Source organism: Ambystoma mexicanum, chromosome 5p (assembly GCF_040938575.1).
Source record: "Ambystoma mexicanum isolate Mex_15411 chromosome 5p, UKY_AmexF1_1, whole genome shotgun sequence".
NCBI classification, from domain to species: domain Eukaryota; kingdom Metazoa; phylum Chordata; class Amphibia; order Caudata; family Ambystomatidae; genus Ambystoma; species Ambystoma mexicanum.
The window spans coordinates 1,208,182,622-1,208,205,847 of NC_090930.1; the positions used below are offsets into that span (position 1 = coordinate 1,208,182,622).

A 23,226-nucleotide genomic window follows, 5' to 3' on the forward strand; every position below is an offset into this window, starting at 1 on the left:
CGGGCTTCTAGACTCAGAATGGGCCACATAAAAAGCAGTGAAGTAACTTTGCTGAAAATATTGGGGGGGGCATGATAAAGAAAATGGGGCCACTCCCAAATGAGGTGGACAAAATGGTGTTCCACAAAAGTTGGGGGGGACAAGCACAAACACCCTTGCACCCCCCTAAAATTACGCCCATGCTAAAAAGGGTGGTGAATGCTCAATAATGATGCTATTAAAGGACAACCCCGAAGACACACTTCCTGGACTTTCTTTTCCCTCTTGGGACTTGTTTTGCATTGCTTGTCTTTACTGCGCCTTTTACGGCCCGTGCTGCCTTCAGCGGAGCCCTCTCTGGCTAGCCTTGACAGCTTGGAACTAGAGTTGGACACATGGAAATGGACCACCCAGGGGGCAGCAGAGGTGGACCACTAAGGGCTAGAAAGGCATGGCTTGTGCAAGGTCTGCGCCAGGCTCCCTTTCTGCAGACCCTCTGAGCACCCACTCCTGCCAAAATGGAGAACAGACTCCCCTTTCAAAAGGAGCTTCAAAGAGAACTTTTCGGAACAGTCTTCCTGAAGTCCTGCTTTAGCGCAATGCACCACGGGCACTTCTCGTTCACCCCCGATAATACGCAATAGTCTGCGCAACAGCTACATGTCTTCATAACGATCATTTTATAACAAATGCACATATAATGAAAATTATATAACGACAAAACATAAATTCTTTTTTCTTTTTTTTTTTTTGGAGGGGTAGTACCCCCAAACCTCGTTTCCCACACCTAAAAACCCAGTCCAACCGTTTCCCCACAAGATTGAACCCTTATCCCACCCCCACATCCATTTTCGTTATGATTTTCGTTATATATTAATTCTATATAAAATGTTCGTTATAAAGACTGTATACCCTGCGCAACCAAATCAACAGCTATTCGTAGATAGGTGAGGTGTACCCCATCGCTCCCCCACAATCCTACTTGGGAGAATGTTTGTCAGGCTCTGAAAGCTTTACTTCAACCATCTTTCTTTAGATTAGCAGCTTTCTATTTAGCCTCCTGCCCCTGCAAACCTTTCCACCACCCCCTTGCAATGTTTCCAGGCAGCATGCAGCGCTACCCCAGACACAATTAACATAGCACAGAGCATGTATTTCCTAAAGGGACAGCCCCCTTCCAGGATACATCTTTGCCACCTCTCCTCCTTATCACACAATGCATGTTTCTATTTCTTGTTTCAAGTCGACGCTTAGGTTCCCTTCCCTCCTCTTCATCTTGCTCTCAGAGATCCCACCCTTGCCTACATTTTCCGTCATTGGTTCTCGCTCTTTCCATATAATTTTTCCCAGTCTGGAAACTGGCTGGCCTGGGTTTCCCTTCTCTACGTCACCGATAGGCACACGTTCTTATCCATCGATGGATTTGTGTTACATGTTGTACTAAATTGGAAGCTGTAGATTCAGGTCTTATTTATTTGTGATCTTCAGATGTGACATTACGCATATATGGTGCAGGAAGCCCTGGTAGGTTACTTTTCAGAAACAAAGGATGTTCAAAATGGGTGATGTAACCGTGCAGAAGGAGGAGACTGACACACAGGCGGCATGAGTTATGGTTTTATTATACTAGAAAATAAAGAGAAAACCTAGCTTGCCCTAACCCTAAGAGGGGAGGGCCTGCCTCAACTAAAAACCTAGGGGTGATGTCAGAATGTACGTGCAAATTAACAGTCTACCGTCCTGTGTCAAAAACCCTGCTTCTGTCTAGTTTATAGTGACTTTTTCGACAAAGTTTCGAAATACAAAATTTTCGACAACAAAGCATTGAACATTTTTTTTTCGAGTGAATTTCGCTTTTTTCTTTTTTTATGGGGGGTCCCCCCTAAACCCCATTTTTTTTTAGAAAAAAACACTTAATTTACTATACGAAACTAAACTAAATCCATTATCATTAAAAAAATTGCATTGAAATTTTTTTTTTTAGAAACTTTGTATTCGAAAGTTTTGTGTTTAGAAACTTTTTATTCAAAATTATAACTGGATACGTTCTGTCCCTTACACTAAATAATAAACTAAAAAGGGCGTGTATGTCCTTGTTCCAGAAGAATGACTTCCATCTTCTGGACAGTGGAGCAAAGTTCCTACTGTGTTGCAGGATCTTTGCCCTGGGGGAGTGACTCCCTTCCCCAGATCTCAATTCCCTTTCCAGACACAATACAAAGTTTCAATTTGTAATGTTAAACAGCAGTAAAATCCTCAGTTCAAGATCACAAGGTAAAGTTCCAGCTCAAACATCAATATTTCTTATTACCCACAGTTTCTTCACTATCGGGTTCCAGGAGAATGTCTCCCCTCTCAAGATGTCTCCCTTCCCCTGGTTTTGAATACCAGGAGAATGACTCCCTTCTCCTGGTATCATGACTCTTGAATTTGTACCACCTCGCTTCCTAGGAGAATGCCTCCCTTCTCCTAGTATCTTGCCAGTTCAACACAACCAGGTGGAATGACTCCCTTCTCCTGATTTCGGTTACCAGGAGAATGACTCCCTTCTCCTGGTAACTTTTCTATTACCAGCACAGTTCCAGATCACTAGAGGGAATGGCTTCCTTCCCCTAGCCTCTCTCACTTTAGCTTCAAACACACAGTTCTTAACTTCTCTTGTTTGATTGGGGTTCACTTGATATCTTCCCTTTACCAATTACTGCGATGAGGAAGATGACTCGTGCTGTATGCATATTTTGGGTTCTAGATCCTGGTTTCTCTTGCCATTCGATTCGGCCCACTTGGTTCACTCTCCTGTCAAGTGGGACCACTAGGAAGACACCTCACTTCCTGGTTTGGGTCCCAGATCCCTAGTTCACTCCTTTTTATGTTCTGCTCCCTTGGCTCGCTCTCTGCCAAGTACGGATGTGAGGGAGATGCCCCGCTTCTCGGCGGGAGTCCACAACCCAGGTTTCTCTCCTCCTTATGCTCAGTTCTCTTGGCTCATCTTCTCGCCAAGTACTGACGTGACCGAAATGGCTAATTTCCCGATCTGGGTCTCAAACCCCTCTTTGGTGGTCAGTAGCTTTCGTGACTCCACTGGGCCAAGGAAGCACTCCTCTTCCGCAGAAAGTCTTGCCTCCTGACCCGTGTCTCTACCGGCCCTCCCGATCACCCCTGTACCAGCTACTGGGGTCGGGAAGCTCTCTGGTCCTTTTTGGGATCAGGCATCCTCGCAGTAGCACTGCTATTCCTTCTCGTCGGCTGCTTGGGTCTGCGGTTCTCTTCTCTGCTTCCAGCTTCCTGTGGCTGCACCAGCTTACGATTCCTCAAGATGGGCAGGGAGGTTGCCTCTTGCGTGACATCCTCTGGACCTCCACGGCCCCTTGCCTCAGTCTGCCGCTCCACCTGGTTATTGTTTCGTACACGCAATTTGAAACTCCTGGGTTCGTCGCGGGCCGAAGGAGAAGACAGCAAGTCCTTTTTCAGTTACCTTTTTATTTCAGAAACTTCACCCTCGTGCAGCGTCCACACCTGCAGTGAGAGCTGACAAGTCAATCCTTACTGCTCCTAAGGGCCACCTCGTCCCAGTACTAGGGTCAGGCAAGGATCTTCTTCATCCCAGTACCTTACATTTTACAGATATTACAGAAGTACATAGACCTAGCCTGTTAATGGGAGTGTGTGTTAATAGAGGGGTCTAATGACTCAGGGAGTGTGTGCAGCACAGGTGGAGGGTATACATACCGCGCTCTCCCGAGATGTTCTCCCTGTCCCGAGAGGGGGGGGTCTCCTCGCATGACATCCTCCCGCTGGGTAACACCCCAGGGGGACTATCGGGTTGCGGCCTCATCACCCTGGTCTCATGGGAAGGGGCTACCCCCGGGGGAGAAGGGACAATATCTCGGGATTCGTCACTCACAGTGAACAGATTGAGACCTACTCCTGGGAAACATTCATATATGTATTGTTGATTTATAAGACCCCATCGGCATTGGGCAGAATGCTTATGGTCAGATATAGTGATGAAGATACAAATCATTCAATGCCAAGTGCTATGATAGAATAACATCCCCCTCGAGCACCTAATATTACGCTATTTCTAACCTATAATCCTTCCAAAACTGCTGTGGAATCCCAATGCATATATTAACTCAACACACACTTATGTGTGGCATCACTTTAGAAGATAGCCCATGTATAGTGGACTAACACGCATCCACACTAATAAAAAGCACCCACTTGCCCGACTCACTCCTTGCATCTGCAACCTCCTTCCCGCTTTCCTTCCCTCTTCCTTTCCTCTTGCTCTCCTTTCCAGCAGACTACGTTCGGGTTACTCTGAGCCGGGACACAATGCACCTCGTACAAGGATCAGCACTTTGAAACTACTACAGTGATATTTTGGGGCAATAAAATCAACACAGTGACATACCAAGCCATTTCCAATAATTTAACCTGTAGGGTTCATACAAAAACATCCAATACAATTAAGCCAGATTAAGGGTGCTGTTGAATCTAGAAGTAGAATCTAAGAAAGGAATTTAGGTGCCCTGCGCAATGATCTATATACAGTTTACAAGTTAAAATTGGTTTTGGCCACATTCGGTGGTGCTACAGAAAAGTGATAAACAGATTCCCAGTCTATAAAAAGTACAGAAAATCATTTTCAATGCCCTATTCTTCCTTATAAGTGTTTCTAATTTCCTGATATATCTGGAAACAGTCTAGATCAATGACACACAACACCTGTATGCACTCCAATGTGGAGTAAGTCAATGGAAAAAAGTGAAATGAGACCACATTCCAATTTCTTATCCCAAAAATAATAACATTGGATTGGATGATTATAAAGTAAATGGCTAAATTACAAGAGAACGAAGATTGAGAAAAATAACAAGTCCTCTTAAAATATATCGTTGACAAAGGAAAGCCGGGATGATTGTGATCAATATATTAGACAAAGTTAAGGGGCACGCATTGTTAAGCGTGTGATGGAAAAGCACTCTGGAACATCTTAATACAACTTGTTTCATAAACCATTGCAATAGGATTTCATCAGTTCAATTTTAAAGAATCTTATAAAAAGTGCTAAGCAATTTTAAAAAATAAACCTGGATTTCAGGAAATTGTCAAAACTTCAGCACTGATTAATCTCCAACTTCAGCACTGATTAATCTCCCATACAAAAGAATCCATGGTTATGGGGAGTACCTATTATAGACTGTTAAACTTAGACGTGGGGTAGCCTTAGCTAAAATGTGAAAAAAGGTGATGCTTTGGCAGCTGTTGCAGCCAGATGGTGACGTCACCTTAACAATACGGGGCTTTCACTTAAATTCTCAGAATGAAGGTTGACTTGAACCTGAGGCTTGTCCTGGGTCGGACTGGGACAAGAAATAGGCCCGGACACCCAATAAAAAGTGGCACACCCCTTGCCTCACGAACCTTGACCTCTGATGACATCACCGGAAGTGATGACATTTGACCCCACCCGAAAGTGACATCCCGGGAAGCGATGAAACACGACCTTTCACCCCTTGACAAAACAGGAAGTGGCATCAAATAGCATTGTTCCTAATTACACTACGAAACATATGGTTATGTTTTCACTAATCATTTCAAACAAGTGTGGATCACCCTATGTATGATTAATATCTGTGTGCATAGATCCATATTTTCAAATTACTGTGAATGCAAGCAGACGTCCAAGGCCAAATGATAATATGTTATTGTATAGCACTTATGCTTAAGCTCTTTTTTATAGAACAAATATGCATACAATATCACCCAACCTGTGTTGGTACTCTTTTATTGACCTCAGAAGGACGAAAGGCTGAAATGGCCTTGCTGGAATTCAAACCTGCAACCTTCAGATAACACACACATTGCAGCAGCGAGCTCTCAACCCACAGAGCTATCATTTCGGATATAGTAAAATAAGAAATTATTCTGTAGTGGATACCATTAAACTGGTAACTGGTAACTGAGATTAAACAGCAGTCTGGTGGAGAGCCAACTACCACAGACAATGATAGGTGCCCGAGGACACCAATAGATGGAGGCATCAGTGGGAGAGTGGCCCAGAAAGAAAATATTGCCCAAAAGATAGATAGTGAGGAGGGTAATGAATACAGGGAGAGAGGAACAGAAAAGAAGCCAGAGAGCATTTGGCTACACAATCAAATATTTATTAGAGGTTCCCAGCAGAATGCTCCCTGACTCCGAGTCATATGCCCTCGCGTGTACATGGGGTTCCTGGTTCTCTTTTTGATTGTTTTGAAAAACAGTTGAGTAAAGAATGAAACCAGTAACATTACTCAGGATTTTTTTGTTAAAAAAGAAAAATGGCAAGTACATGGGTTTTCGAGGGTGCGCGTAAGCAGGGCTGCCAGGCTCAACCAGGTTGTGAGTAGGTGCCACGTCACTCACCCGACAACCATGGGGGAGATGTTAATTCACAGCAATTCTAAGCCTTGTGCATTCCTTTGCCCTCTGTGTGAGTGAACAGTCTAAAAGGCATTAGCTTCAGTTATGATATGATATGGCATTTATAAATGATATCGCATTGGACACCACCTATATCTTCAAGGTGCAGAGGCTGCAAGGAGGGAAAGATGTGGAGACAGCAGTGTAATGCAGACGCCCTCGATAACCTTATCTGATCACTCTGAGACCCACCGGAATCCCTTGGACCCTTCGGAGGCTTCCCTTCCGGAAGCCTTCCAAACCGAGCTCTGGGGTCACCATAGACATTGGTCCCACCACCCACAACATGCTGTTGGGGGAATCTTTGGGGACTCGGTTGTTGTGGCACACGTTGTGCGACGTGCGGCGGAGAGCTGAGCAGCTTAGTGAGGCTGTGTAATGCAAAAAACTGGGAGGGAGCATGCTTGGTTGAGGCAGCTCCGGCTCCGCCCAGCCCTGCCGCTCCCTCCCAGTGTTTTGCAACACTGACTGCTGCTGACACCATGCGGTCGTGGGCCGTGGCAAGTTACATTACAGATCCTTTGCAACTTACGCGTCAGGCGAGACCCTGGGGGCCGGTTCCTGAAGCCCACACCACTCCTGGGCCTGAATCCGGCCCAGGCAGGTTCTTCAGAAACCGGCCCCCAGGGCCTCGTCATGATTTCGGCCCGGCCACGGGGCTTGTCCAGCATATGTTCCTGCGTCTGTAACACTGGTCTCCGGGAAAGGTGTTCGGCTGTGGCCTGTTCCGGGCCTATATTTGTTGGGCATGTATGCTCTGCGACAGGATGTCTGGATTCTGGGGTGAGTGTTATCGCCAGGCTGAGGGCTCCATTCTCATTGTATTATCTCTCTGCATGGCTCCGCGGTCTCCTGTGGTTAGAACGTGGCAGCAAAGGGCATTCTTCAGGTATGGACGTTGCATGGGAGGACTTGATTGGAAGTCCTGTCTCGTGTCTGCCAAGGAAAAGGTGTGCACCCAGAAGAGGGGGTCTGCATCTATATGGATGGGGCCTAATGATCTAAATACTTGACTGACAACCAGCCCCCCCACCCCCACCCCGAATCCCGCTTCCTTCCTGCCTCCCTTCCCCCATGTATTTGTTGCTTGTTTTGTCTCTCTCCTGTAAGAGCCGAAGTTGCTGCTGCCTTAGAGGAGTGCATTGGGGGCTATAATTCGAATCTGCTCGTTTGTTTTAATTTGCTCACTGTAATCTCCCACCTGTCAGATTGCATTGGAAGCACTGGTTAATATATTTGTTTGTTGAGGGCTGTGTTGAATAAAACATTTTTGGAAAAATTCAATAATGACAAATGCTTCTTTGATCTGATTATTTAAGAGATACTGATTTCTTATTGCTCTGTCTTTTCTTTGGACAAATATGTTCCCTATTTTTAAACTATAGACAATCATTAAGGTTCTGATAGCTATCCATCATCTCCTGGCAGTTTTAATCCAGCAAACAGCACTTTATACATAACTAGTGTACAGGCCGGTGTATACGGCCAAAGTGCAGGTTTTCATTGACACAGTAGGACCACTATCACTCCTTAGCCTACAGCTCCTTCTAGTGGTGACAACAGGTGATGCTATGCGATTGGACCACTGTAACAGTGAAGCTATGCGAATTGGCATTGTCTCTATGTATCCTAAGGCAGCAGCTCCCTCTAGCGGTGATAAAAGGCAAAGCTACTGCATCAGACAAACATGTAGGGACAAACATACATTTGGCCTTTTATTATACTGTTAGATTAGACAAATAACAGACACTATTATTTAGAGCTAAACATGTGACTGGGATATTTTAAAAAACAATAAAGCCATGTATTTTCCACTTTTATTGTGATGAACGTGTCTATGTGGTCTTTTTTAATGCTGATTGTTCTTTGTGTGCATACCTTTAAGAAGAAAGGGCTGTTTCATTTTAGCAACGCATCTGGTGACTGTTGAAAACTGTGTAAAGCAGCGAGTGGCGCCTGCATGCATTGTGGACTTGACCTAGGTGGCCACGATTAAAAACATATTGAGATACGGTATGCCAGCCACATCAGTGACCCGAGTGAGGCAAACCTCACAGGGAAATATCCGAGCACCTTTTCATTAAGGCCAAGGTGCGCAAAGTGAACATTTGAACTGTAGTCCGATTTGTGTTTAGAAAACAAAAAAAGAAGAATCGTGTAGAATTACACAAATCAGTGTCCTGATTGGAGAGTTTTATACACTTTTTAAAGAATTCGGTTTCATCTTATTCATACAAAAGAGATTTTATATATTAGAGGTATATCGGAGTCTGCAGTATGCCACTTTTATAAGGAAAAGTTTGAAAAGTTAAAGCATCTAATGATAAAATGCCCATACTTCCAAATGAGAAGGATAGAATTGTTCAATATCTACGTTAATGATGTTGACCCTCTGAACTCGTTTTATTGTTGCCATTATTTTTTAAGAGGGCAGCCCACCTTGTTATTAATTAGAGTTATTACTATTTTAAAATTGATGAAATTGAGTGATGTGTTTTAAATGATGTTATTATTGTAATCTAATTTAAGAATGGTATTTAATGAATTTGTTAAATTAATTTTCTTTTCTTATTGAATCCGGTTTGTAATAAGCCTATGAACTAATAAAATAAAATGCCTCAAGAAGGAGGAAGCAGCCACTTCCTCCATCCCTGCCCCCCATTGCTCAATTGGTAACCTTCTTGTATTGGGAGAATGCATTAATCAGTCAAAGTAGCAGACATAACACATGCAAATGATTTATCTTATCTGTGTAATGACATGATAACGGCCTTAATCCATTACTGTCAAACTCTAATAAAAGATCTTTCCAAACAAACCTTGTTAGAAAGCAATAAACGTGCTATTGAATGATGTTTTACACTTATCTATGAGGCTAAAGGTACAATACTGCCACACAACAGTTGTAGGTATCTGCGTTGAAGCTCACGGTTCTGCAGCAAAATCCGCAGCATCTCCCAAAGGAGATGCAACCCTGGAGGTCGAGGTCTTTTGGTTGTAGCCCTGGATAGAAGCTCAGGGGCTACAACCAAAAGGCTAGCTAGCCCCCAGTCCCGACAGTCCCTACATTAGCGTAGCCCCAGATCTTTTTCCAGACCTAGCAACACCCCTGCCTGGAAGGTCCCTAGGTGCCTGGCTTAGTGTTTGCTCACCTCACTGTTTAATGGTCGCAATCCTGCTGTCATTCAAGCCCATATACATTTCCTCCTCAATGATTCACCACTCTTTCATGCCTGGGGGCTTGTCACTGGACCCCTGCTCTCCCTCAAGCTGGCTGTCGACAGACCTCCGGGACCCTCTGCCACCTGCCCATTCCTCCTCCCACTCCTCCCAGATAACTGATGGACTGCATTGATTTACTCTCCGCCTATCAATGTCCTTAGACCGCAACAGGACGTTTCACTTCTCCTTCCTCTCTCCACACGTGTTTTATTGCTCTCTCTCACTTGCTAACTCTTCACCTCATCCAAACTCTACATCGATCAGTCCTCCTTAATCTTTACCTTCTCCAAACTCTTCTGGTCTCTCTCTCTCCCTCCTTGAAGTACACCTCCTCCAATCTCTCCTGCATTCTCTGTCATCATGATGTCCACCACCCCAGCCTTCTGTTCTCTCCCTTCCTCCTGCTACTTTAAACGACTCTGCTCCTCCACCTCCTCTGTACCTCACACTCTCTGCCTCTTCAGAAACTCATGGGTGACCTCTACGGGATGAAAGAGTCAAGACTGTCGTCCCTTCCCCCATCTGCAGAATTTCATGGATTTTGTTGAGATGAATTTGATCATCATAACTATATTGTTTTAGTGAATCTATATGACGTCATCATGCTAGTGAATGCCATGGTTAACGGAGATTACATATCGAGTTTCAGAAAATAACTTTTCCTAATAACTCTTGAACCCTTCCATGAAAAAGTCAGAACAAATTCCACAATAAAAGTCATTGGGATAAAACGAATGAACCCAAATATCTCAAAATTGGTCACTCTAGTTTTTGGCATGCAATTGGATGTTATCATGAATTGATGTACTGAAAAAAAAATTGAAAAATTAGCTGGCTAGTTTTCAAGATATACATGTTTTAAGATGTATCGATAGATCTTGCATGCATTGAAGGAATATGTATATTTTATATGAACTGTACATGTATATGTAAAAGATGTAAATATCGTACATATACAATACTATATTTATGAACTCAGATCAAATTCAGGTGTGACTTTGAGGTCAGTTTTAATATGTATGGAGATGTAAATTGAATCATGCCGAGAAACACTTGTGTACAGGTGCGTTATAAATGACTTATATCATATCATATCATCCTATAGGGTGCTTATATGTATTGAAAACTCACAACACAGTTAGATCTCAATTTATAGTGAGCCTTTATATGTATAGGGGGTATATAAAACATGAGCAGAATGAACGTATCTCTCATATACAAACTTTACACATACATGTAGGAGAAGTACATTCCGTGCATGTACACTAACAGACGTAAGAAAACTCACATCAAAATCAGGAATGACTTTGATGCCTGTTTTCAGGAGATGTAAATGGCGTACATATCACATAACAGGTACGGATTGTACAGATGTTAAATGTCTCCTCTGCTTATGAAAACTCACATTAAAGTCAAACATCACTTTAGTGTGAGTTTTCATGCATAAAGGACATGTGCATTTCATGACTTTACACCAAGCCCTCCTACGCTGCTGATGAGCCATACACTTACATACAATACAATTACACAACAAGCACTCATACGCCATACATCACTCACTCACTCTTACAACACAAGCACTTACAACACACACACCTGTTAGCAATTCACTTACCTGGCTGACCACTCCACTTCTTACCAGCTACCTCTGGCAACCCTGATGGACACGCCGTAACTTAACAGTTGTCGCACATGCCAGGATCCCAAGATGTCTTCCTCCATAGTATTTCAATGCCTTTTGCAAAATGGCAGTCCTGCTCGATATGGAACATCTGTTTCATCAAGGTCCTTTCCTCTAAGGCCGACCACTCAGCAATTACGGGAAGCAACGTGGCTCCTTTCAGGAACAGATGAAGCCAGGTCCATATAAAGGATCCGAGACGCAAGAAGGCACTTGACTTGCAATTTACCCATGCTGCTGAAGTTACAGAAGCCTCATTTGTAGGTAATTAGAGTTTTTTTTGTTTCTTTTATTGCACTAAGTGGTTGCTGTAGCCAGTGCGCCAGATAATATTTTGAGGTGGGAGTATTTTACTGCCTATTTTTAAACTTTGAGAGTAAATGTGATTTTAAGAGAGTAAAAATGACTTTTCTCCTTTGCAAGGGACTAAAATGTATGTGACATCCAGCCGACATGTGCAAAAACTGTATGGCAATCATTACTATGTGGCAGCTTTCTGCATTGAAACAGAATACACCTTTCATTATTTCTTTAGGGTCTGGCCATTCGATCTCTCCTGTACATATTTAAATGCTGAAAACACAAAAACCTAGGCAATTACAAAGAAAAGCAAACAATTGTATTGTGTTTTGAGGTTCGATAGCAGAATTGTCTTTTGATGTTTAATGAAAGTCCTAATTTCCTGGAGCTATTACTACCTAATGGTATGCCAATGTTCTGATACAACAGTGCAGAGAGGCAAGGGCTCCATGCTAAATTCTATGTCTAATCTCACGGTCAAATGGTTATTTATATAGCGCTTTTGGCAAAGCGCTGTATATAAAACATATTTATCACAATTATCACCAAACCGAAGTCGGTACTCCTTTATCGACCTCAAAAGGATGAAAGGCTGAGTTGGCCTCTCTGGGATTCGAACCTGCAACCTACAGTTCACGCACAGATTGCAGCAACAAGTGCTCAACCGGCTGAGCTATTTTATTGGCTAACATCCTTCAGAGGTCGGTCAACTGAGCATCGACTGAGGTATAATAATCAGTGCCTAGATGTTGGATGAACCATGTATGAAGCACTATATGAAGTTAAATACCTATCTGGATTATCACAGGGACAAGCTTTGCTGAGTTTCTATTTCAATTACAAATGTAACTTTCATTTCTTTGTTTTTGAACAGCGCTTTCACTTTCTGAAGAGTCAGGTTTTGGATGTTTTAATTGTAGTTTGAAGATTTGAGAGGTTAGAACACCTATGATTGGTGTAATGACAATCGCCCACCCTTGAGCAAAGATGCTGCTGCCACTGACCATTTACAGTAATGTACCCCATTGTCTGCAAGGTTGAATGGATGTAAACTAGACCGTGCACAGTCATAATTTTACACACTTTCTATATTTGGAGTGTACATTAAATTATAAGTGTAAACATGATCTGCCTCTGCATGATTAGGCACACAGCACAGGAACTAATACAATTGTGCAATACTGATTTGTTTCACTGGAACAAAAAAACATGATTTTTTACAAAATATGAATCCTCAATTGTAACTTAGTTTTCCATTTTATTAATTATACAATCCTAAAATGCTAGAAAAATAAATATACACTTTGCTTCTGTTTGCTCCGTGAGCATCAACACAGCCTAAACTGAATGGAAATAAACCATTCCTTTCATCACAGTGTGCAGTTTCATTTTTTAAAAGACTTCAGGGAAATACATTCGTTTTCAAAGGCTTTTATCCATGGCTTGCAATTACATCCATGTAGATAAAAATCAAAAGAAGCGTTCTGGTTTGTGTCAAGTAACCTGACGTTTGCACTGCCTCTGCTCTAAACTTGTGTGTAAATGTACGCAGGAAAATAATAAAGCTGTCGTATTTACAAGATTTTCTGGCATAAAAAGGCCTAGTACGGACCTTATCTGGAGGCCTGGCTGTAGGCAATCCTTTTGTTGAAGTCTGGAGACTATTAGCATGACACAAATCCCAGTCCAAAGGCTTGCCTCTTGATCAGGTGCCCTGCCCTGACTAAATTATGTTCCATGCTTCTGTGACTACCAACAGCAGCGGACCAAGAATCCACTGGTGGTTAAAGATAAGCTCATGAATAAAAAGGTATGCCAGGTGGGGAAAAGGGGGACCTTGTGTGTACCATGTTCCTGGCCAGACCCTCTTCAACCCTCTTTTCCTATTATTATTGCATACTACTATAGCTTCTGAACCTGGTACCAAGATTCCTTCAAGAAGAGGCTAATTACATATGCCACCTCTGCCCCAGCGAAGAGAAGACAAAAGCTCTGTTATATCTTTTTATATCTATAGAAGGCCCAGTTTTTCCATCCTTGGGTTGGGGGATTGCAGGTGATTTCTTCTATGAATCCCAGGAGACCAGTGAGGCTAACTATAATCTGACAGCACTCTTATACCACCCACTTTTACCATACCCACTCTTACTATACACGCTTGTAAGACACACACACAACACATGCTGTTATTATGCAGTTCTTATAACACATGCTCTTATAACACAAAAACATATGACACACACTTACAACACATGCGTTTATGACACACACACTTATGGCACACACACCCATTCTTGTGGTACACACACATATGCCACATGCTCTTACACCACACACACGTACGGCACATGCTCTTACAACACATGATATTACGACACACTCAGAATCGATGTATGTCTTTCATACAAACTGTACACATACATGTAGGAATTGTACATTTCTTACATGTACACTAATATATGGATCTTAGGAAACCTCACCTCAGAGTCAGGAGGGCTCCCAGGAGATCTCTGCTTCAGAGCTCCTGTGACCTAAGGGAAGATGCTACCCCTCCTCCTAAAGAGTCAAAAGAAGCCATCATCCAGTCTATTGTCTCATTTGCTGAAGTAGAAATGCACGACTGCAATGAATACACATTGTCCTCACATAGATATTTTTGGCTCACAGAGCTGGCACTTGTATGCTATCAAATTGGTATGTCTTTAATAATTGTGTGCTATCATCAGCCACCATACCATAACCAGGTACAGCCTTTTCTTAGATTTTACTCTGCCACCAGACTAATAAGGCAACAATTATTACATTTTGGATCGGATGTGCAGTAGTTCAGTTGAAGCCTCTACAGTGACTTTGGATCAGAGCAGCTGTCATTTATTTATTTTGTCATTTATAAAGTGCACCTAACCCTGAGGTATCTGGGCGCAGTTATTTTTGTAGACACTGCAGCATAACGTACATACATACAGGGTTGGATTGGTCCCTAAGCCTTTCGGCCGTGACCGGGCCGAAATTGTCCCTGGAGAGTGGGTGCCAGATTCTGGCCATGCCTGGGCCGGTTTGAAAATTCTTTTTGAAAAAATGAATATTTTTTTTCCTGTTTTTTTCTTTCTTTCAAAAAGCTTTTCATCCTTCTTAGGTCGATAAATGAGTACCAACACAGGTTGGGTGATATTGTATGCATATTTGTTCTATAAAAAAGAGCGTAAGCGTAAGTGCTATACAATAACATATTATTATTTGGCCTTGGACGTCTGCTTGGATTCACAGTAATTTAGTGTACTTAAGAACAATGCTATTTGATGCCACTTCCTGTTTTGTCAAGGGGTGAAAGGTCATGTTTCATTGCTTACCGGGATGGCACTTTGGGGTGGGGTCAAATGACATCATTTCCGGTGATGTCATTAGAGGTCAAGGGTCGCGAGGGGAGGGCCACTTTTTTGTGGCGAGTGGTGGCCCACTTTTTTTTGGGTGACCGGGCCTATTTCTTGTCCCAGTCCGACCCTGCTGATACATACATGCGTTAAGATTCTGAGTCATGTATAGGGTTAACAATTCTGGTGGGAATTCAGAGTAATGCATAAGGTCAACAGTTCTGGACATAGTAGATATTTCTGGCAGATTGTGAGAGAGAGCTACGTTAGCTGCTCTTGTGTGAACAGCCAGGTTTTCAAGCTTTTACAGAAGGGCCAACAGGCTTTACACGTGTCAGGAATGCACATGTGATCTGTGAACATCCATGTGCAACTGAATAGCAGGTGCTACATTTTTCAGGAGGCTGATGCAGAAAGGGCACATATATATACTATGCTTTTGGTATGAAGCTTTATTAAAAAGGGGGTCTGATTAGCAGACTCTCGTTAAGGAACAGAATTATCAGCATCATTGTATTATTTTAAAAAAAAATCAAAAAGGCCTGGGCTCTCACACCCTCACCAGATGGCAATATGTCACACGCCCATCTCTCTCCCAAGTGCTATAAAAAGGTTCACAGTGCATGCTGGCACTGTAAAAACACACACATTAATAATGCCCAGGCATAACGGTGGACTTTGCTATACTTGGTATGCTTTTAAGCGCAATGACCGTCATACTTTCTCTGCCTGTGCTTGGATCAAAAATACAATTTTAAACCATTCTTACACTATGTTACGTCATAATGTGGTTTATGGCTTATTATGTGGCTTTCTTAATGCATTCCAGTGCAAAGCGCCCATCCCAACCACAGTGCTTATAAGAGAATAAATGCAATAAAACGAATTTATTCAAGCTTTTCACTAGACTAACAACTGTGACCATGTCCGCCCTGAAGATACACGGCGTTCATAAACAAAATGGCTGATAAATTAAATACTATAATATCATACTTCCGGGATACACTTAGCAACACATTTCTTTTTGCGCTGTATCTCCATGCACATCTCTTTAACTATCACATTTAACTATCATATTTAATCCAGGCATAGAATATTCTACAGCAGACGAAACATGAAGAGTAAAAGGCTGCGTTTGTAAATAAAATCTCTTCCTTGAACCGGAAAAGGTAGTTCCTTTTAATGAACGCCAGCAGGCGGTTGGCAGAGCACAGACGAGGAAGTAATGCCTTCCGCACTATACTTGTGTGAAACAGCTGTCGAGGAAGTGTCTACTACCCCCACCCCCAGGACCCCTTACTGTTTAGGCAGGATATCCTGTCCTTACACATAATGCTGAATGAAACACTCCTGTGTTCCATGTGTGGAACGGCCATGCTTTGTTATCAAACAACCTCTGTGACTGCAGTCACTACAATGCAATGGTAGTGCGAATTTGAAGCAATGCAGAGAATCACACGGTTCACGGGGCTGGTGCTACAGCCCGGCAAGTCTAGAGGACCATTTCGAAGCACCGCAAGCCACAGGTGCAAGGGTGACCATACAAACAACACATCTGGAATCACTACATGGTGGCCAGTGTCAAAAGGACGTTTCACTTGAGTCTACATAAACCTTTTCACTGGGCCTGCAGGTGGACAGTCGAGCAATAATGAGCATTACAGGATGGGCCGTTAGCTGAATCGACATCGCCCACCATTTGGGTTTGACCAGCAATAAGGACCCTCTGCATATTTATAACAGCAAACATGCAGTAGAGCGCGGTTGGACAATCTTGTCTGTAAATTCACCACTTCCAAGGACAACAACAGAAAGACTGAACTCATCATTTTTGCTGCTCCAGTACAGAAAGAGAGGGCTACAGACAATGGGCCTCATTACGAGGAAGGCAGTAGAGGGTTAACGGCGCTGGTAGAGCTGCCGGCCCTGTTAACCCTCTACCGCCTCATTACGAGATCTGCTCGCGGGACCCGCTAAGGACGTCTGGTAAAACCAGGCGTCCTTAGTGGCACCCGCGAGCAGACCAGGATGCTAACAACGGGTTGTCATTTACGGGCCCGTTGTTAGAATCCTCCCTATTCCTATTGAGCCCTATGGGAGCTCAAATGGGAATAGGGATGTACCGGGTCCGGGTTCCTGGAATGGGGAAATACCGGGCCCTCCAAGGTCGGAATGGCCCGGTATTTCCCCATCCCAGGAACCAGGACCCGGTACCCGGACCCGGTACCCGGTATGGGGGTAGCCATGCTGCTAAAAGCCATACTCGTAATGAGGCCCAATGATATTTAAGGAATACCTAGGAGACATTACAAACAACTAGATTCCACCTCGGGAGTACCATCCCCCAGGGGCATGCCCAGATTCTTTTGACTGGAGTGGCCCGAGTGGGTCACTGACTCATACAGGGGTGGCATCTCCAGGCCTATGCTACTGGCTCGATTCCCCGCCCTAGGCCATACTTTGGATGCACACGTTTTTGTAACCATTCTTTTGCCATTCCGCAGCACTCTATAGCTCACCGGCTGCTTTTGTGCACATATAAAACCGCATACATACATATAGAGGTCTGTGCCTCATGCTTCTCAGAGGGGCTCATCCTGAAGCAGGGGGATAACAAATGTACTCTGTGCTCTCAGGGTGGAATAAGAAGTTGGATGATGTAGCCCCAAGCGGGATCACTTTGCATAACACTTTGTATCTAGGAAGGAACATGAGCGGGGTAGTAAATGGGCAGAAACAAGATGGAGCAGATCTCTGGCAAAGTGTGTCTTGCTGGAGCAGTGCTTCCGTCCCGAGTCCCAAGGGCTAGCCCAGGATACTCTCAGATCTGTTCCCAAGCCGAGCCCTCACGCATGAGCAGTCCACACTCCAGGAGACTCGGCACCCAAGACTGAATGCAAAAACGACAAAAGCCTCACACCCTGTCCAGAAGCCGTCCAAATTGGTGTACATGTCTTGCAATTTAGAAACATTGGGCCTCATTACAAGTCTGCTGGTCTGTTAATAAGGGTACGTTGCTACCGGCACCCTTTCTGGACCATGCAGACTACAACTGTGGCTGCCAGCGTCATTGCATGTGGCAGGTCCGGCCTGCTGTGCACAACAGCCCCAGAAGGCACAGTTGGCATAGAAGCACCAGCACCGTTACTTCGGTGATTCTGAGGCCCCATTCCTGTGGAATCCTATGGGACTCCACTGGAATGGGGACTTTTTATTTTCGGCGTCTAACATCCTGGGCCGCCGGAACAGTATGTCCTGGGATATCAGATGCCGGAAACGGTGTTACAATCTGGCGGCAAACTGCCGGTGGTACTGGCGGGTTACCACCGGACTTGTAATGAGCCCCATTGTTTTGTTAGGGTGAGTATAAGACCAATGAAAAGAGCAGATCCCAACTTCCATTACTCGCTCAAAAGGGTTTCTTGCTGAATCACTGTCACACACGTTTCAACTTTAAGATAGTGGGCATTCTTATGTTCCCAAAATTTTCTTTGCTTTTATGCAAAATGCCCGGCTTTGGTTCCTTGAAGAGATCCTGTGTTTGGTGACCTAGCCTGAGGCCATACCCCTTGGCCACAGCACCTTCTCCCCACAGCCCCAAGCCCCCAAGAAGGAGAGGGTTCCCAGAGTAAATATTTTCCATTTCCAGCCCTGAAATGGAGCATGGCCACCTGCCACCATTTTCGCTGCTTGCTTAATGAGAAATGTAACAAGCGGCGTGTGCTTCAAAGGTAGTCACGGTCCAATTTGACATAGTTTAGCACTGGATCAAAAATGTATTTAAACGATTTCACCATCTTTCCAAATTTGATAGATGGCCAACTGACTTCTCTACTTTCCAAATAGAAAAGTTGGGACTGCGCTTGAGGTAAACATGCGGCATTCCTAACTGCATAACTAAATAAACTAAAATCCGTTTGCTTCAAAGTGCACGAAAACCTTTATGTGCTATGGCCTAGCAAAGAAAACTGTCTGCTCCATTTCTTTTTTTTTTAAAGTAGCTACAATGCTGAAACATAGATTTGCTAGGTTACTGCTTCAGTGCACGCTTTTATGCGTGTTAAGGAGCCACAGATTGATGGTTACCATAAAGTCTGCACAAACTCTCTCATCGCCTCCATGTAAATAAGATGTTTATTGAATCAAAGGAGCCACGACCATCCAGCCTTGCCTACTTCTTTAACCCACTTGTGGGAACAGGAGCTTACAAAACACTTTGCTAAAGTTTCAGTGTAAGGGGGCGCTCTCACACTGAGCAAAGCATACATTAAAGCATGTGTAAACATTAAAGTGTGAGGCACATATATCTTCATTTATTTGGGCATACAATCCTCTAAAAATGTAGTAAACTATGCTCTTGGCACCAACTTCCCCTGGGCTGTACATGGTGTGCCCCAGATGGCACGGGCTACTCAAGCCCATACTTCAAAGGTAATCAAAGGGGCTAAGGAAAGAACGGAAGAGCCTGCCCATCGGCTCTCTGCTTCATGTGTGCTGGCTACATAATTTGAATTAAAACCCCTATTTGATTCCTCAGTATCCGCAAGGATCCTGCACCCCAGCTTAAAATATCTGTAAGCGCCCAATACTGCCCCCGTACCTCCACCACTGCCCCGACACTACACTGCAGGGATGTCGAGGGGTGGTAATTTAGTGGTAACGAGGGGTGGCAGGTGCGACCCCTGGGCTCTCCCTTACTACCTCTGTGGTCTCCCTTGCTACCCCTAAAAAGAAGGAGAAAAAACTTAATTTACATTTTTTTTATTTTTAATGTAAGCTCATGGGCTGTGGTGAGCGCCATGTGGCTCTTTGTTTCTGGAGTGGCTGGCTTCCTTGTTCAGGCCTCTTAAAAAAAGGGGGGGTTCCCTTTCAACAGTGACCCTAAATAAGAAAGAATAGGAATAACAAATAATTTGTCTTTCTGGAATTCTATACAATAATTGATAGACTCATAAAAGGTTTATTTCAGGCACACTTCAGGGGGTGAGTCACTGATTTTGTCTGTTGTTAAACACCTCAACTCAGCCTGTCATCCTTCTGAGGTCGATAAATGAGTACCAACAGAGGGTGGGTGATATTGTATGTATATTTGTTCTACATAAAGCGCTTAAGCATAAGTGCTATATAATAACACATCATTATCATTTGGCCTTGGACGTCCGCTTGCATTCACAGTAATTTGGTAATATGGGCCTATCAACACTGATATTAACGATACATATGGTGATCCTTTCTTGTATGAAATATATATCACATTTATAGTGATATCGTAACCATATTTTTCGTAGTTTACTTAGGAACAATGCTATAGGATGCCACTTTCTGTTTTGTCAAGGGGTGAAAGCTTCTGTTTCATCGCTTCCATGATGTCGCTTTGGGCTGGGGTCAAATGACATCACTTCCTGTGATGTCATCGGAGGTCAAGGGTCATGTGATGTCACTTCCGCTACCCCTAGCATTTTGGTGAAATAACGTCCCTGCTGCACTCCGGCTTGAGAAGGTGCCATGGGGAACTGCAGAAGGAGTACCACGCTCCTCCTAGTATCGGCGTGGCCCCACCAGCGCCTTGCACCGTGGACTGCTCTGTCTTCATTCAGTGTCAGCAACTCGGCTGCCTACTCTCTGCCTGCTAGGCTGTGCTGTGCAGGAGGCCATCATCCAGAGCCCTGCATCAGCCCTGGGCTCCCCACCACATTCGCCAGAGCTACCACCCAAAAATAAAATTCTATGGCAGCAGCTTCTGGGGCGGCTCGCCTATCAAGTTCGGAGTGGCCGAGCCCCTTATAGGTAACACCACCGCCAAGAGTTATTCCTGTGCTGCATCAGACCCTAGGGGACATCCTGATAGGGAGTAAAAACACAGTAAAGCTGTACTTTGTTTTTGTGTCAAGTGCATATTATATGTTGAAAAAACAATTAGTTAAGAGAGAGTTAAGGTGATCTGATTTAATGAAGGGTGAAACGCATTGGCTTTATATCCGTTCACATTCAATAAACATTCAATAAACATTAGGGTAGCTTCTATGCTTCTAGAATTCTTACGGAGCACTGCTACTTCAATGTGGGGCTCAATAGCCCCTCAAGTATGCTTGTAACTGGCACCCAAGTTTGGGCTGTCGATAGCGCTTACTGCTGAGCGTGTCTAGCAAGGATCATAGTAGTATTATATATATATACATATAGGTATATATATATATATATATATATATATATATATATATATATATTACATGGACGCGGTAGCGTCCATGTAGTTATGGTTAAGTTGGTGTTTCCATAGGAAGAGCATTTTTTGGGTGGCTTATAAACTCGCTCCCTCTAGACGAATCCAAAACTTTGCAAAAATAGTATATGGCCCACTCTGATTTTTTTTTACAAAGTTTGGAGAGGTTTGGTCCAGGGGGGGCAAAGTTATAGGGGGGGTCCCAAAACTTTTGTTTTTTCCCATAGACATAATGGGAAAAAACTTTGCGCACGCCTACTGCCCAAACCGCTGGACGGATTTACACCAAATTTGCAGCAGGAGCGGGGGCTTGGTCCCAAAAGCGTGCTTTTGCAAATTTGGCGTAAATCTGTCCAGTAGTTCTTTTTAAAATGACCAAAATGTAAGGCAAAAAAATTAGTGGACAGTGCCCTGATTGGCCGAGTGGCGTGCGTGATGTCCGCGGACATGCAACGTGTTCGCTGATTGGACGGCGTGGAGCGTGAAGCGTGTCAGATTTTCTGTGGCGACCGCCAACTTGCATTCGCGGACGACCGCGGACAGCGCGGTGAAACTTGGATTAAAAATTGTATTTAGTGGAGTGTGTTGGTGTGTAAGAGTGTTTGGGGAGGGTGGGGGAGTATGAGATAGGTTCAATGTTCTGTTTTTCTTATGTGCTAGACGCTTTTGTTGTGTTCGATTTGTCTGCGGACAACACGGCTGTTCTGAAATTTTCTATATAAACTAAATGGCGGGGTGTTCCAAGGACGGAGTATGTGTCTGTTTTGTTCGTAAGCAAGCTAAAATTGAGCTAAGAACACTCGCGGTGTCCTTAAATGTTGGTACATAAACAAAATGGGGGTGTCCTGAGGACACTGTCTGTATTGTACTCTGGCAAGTTGAATGTGTTCTAAGAACACTTGCGGTGCTGAAATGTTTGCAATTAAACAAAATGGGGGTGTTCTGAGAATGCTATTTGTATTGTTCGTTGTCAGGTTGAAAGTGTTCTAAGAACCCTCCTTATGTCCGCTGACATTACAATTTCCTATGGGCCTTACCCGACTTTTTGTCCACTAAACAAACGATAAATCCGGCTGCTGTGCGCCGACATTATGTGATAATCCTATCACTTGCCCCATCGACCTGGCTGACCTGTTTTTGCGACACTAAATCATATCTCCCGCCCCTAAGCCTGACATTATCAAAGCATTCATATTCCCCGTCTCTCTCCGTGACGTTACAGGGTGCTTAGCCAAATGCGCCCAGTCGTCTCCAGTCCTACGCGACTTTACACAGAATCCGGAAAACAACACACATCATCTCACAACACAGCGCGCCACAATTCGGAATATGAAACTGTGATTTAAAAGCAAGCAGCAAGATTGTACATTTCGTAAAGTACTTTTATTTGACATCAAATGTTTAGAGAATATTCAGCGATTTGCATTTGTCTTTGCTGTCGATCCGCAAAAGTTCATCTTGACTCACGCGCTGTTCCTTTACGCTACACAGGGTGTTGGCTTATGATAAAAGAAGCACTATGGTCGCACTGATAATCGGAAGGCTGTTCCAACAAAGAGGCATTATGGATTATAAAATACTAGCATATTAAAAATGGCAGTACACGTTTAAGAAGCGACAACAGAACAACCTAATCATTGTGGGGTTTATTTAAATACTAGTGCATTTGCATGTGAATGTATGCATATGGATGTAATGAGTTTGCATCTGTGCATTCGCAACTTTCATTACAAAAAGGGGTGAGCTCAATGAGAGGCTATAACAACCATGCCCTCGGCAATCGCCCATCATGCACCTGGTGAATTATGCAAATTAGGTTATGATGTCATTTAGCTACTTCTAGCTACTTTTATGATGGCCAATAGCTACTTTTCTTAATAAGGAGTTGCCAACACTGCTCCTACGCGACTTCATACAGAATCCGGAAAACAACACAGATCATCTCACAACACAGCGCGCCACAATTCGGAATATGAAAC

General features: G+C 43.7%; 1 protein-coding gene across 1 annotated transcript in view; it reads right to left on the reverse strand.

The window, feature by feature from the left end:
* Positions 1-23,226, reverse strand: part of BCL2 (BCL2 apoptosis regulator) — a 941,704-nt gene that overhangs the window by 13,069 nt on the left and 905,409 nt on the right. The window lies entirely within an intron of this gene.